Source organism: Condylura cristata, unplaced genomic scaffold (assembly GCF_000260355.1).
Source record: "Condylura cristata isolate star-nosed mole 26May11 unplaced genomic scaffold, ConCri1.0 scaffold00032, whole genome shotgun sequence".
Taxonomy (NCBI): Eukaryota; Metazoa; Chordata; class Mammalia; order Eulipotyphla; family Talpidae; genus Condylura; species Condylura cristata.
The window spans coordinates 1,029,310-1,029,646 of record NW_004567133.1 but is presented as its reverse complement, the minus strand read 5'-3'; positions in this window follow the sequence as shown (position 1 = coordinate 1,029,646).

The following is a 337-nucleotide window of genomic DNA, read 5'->3' as shown; positions in this document are numbered from 1 at the left end:
ATTACCAATCCCCAACCCCTTCGTTTTGACTGACGTGACTTCAGAGCAATTAAAATTGATGATGGAGTACTATAGCTCCGCCTCCCCTATAACCCCGCCTCCCTTTCATTCTGAAAGAAAGAACCCCTGCCCGGGAGCCCAATGAGAATGTCCTCCACCCCAAAGATCCCGCCTCTATCGGCGTCGACCCCGCCCCTAGGGCCGAGGATGCCCGCCTCCTGGCGCGACAAGAGCCAATCGAAAGCCTCATGAGACTGGATGGACGACCGCTGGCCCAATCCCTGAGCTTTGGGCGGTGCCGCCCCGCCCCTCCGCGGGCTCGAGCGGCGGCCGGGCG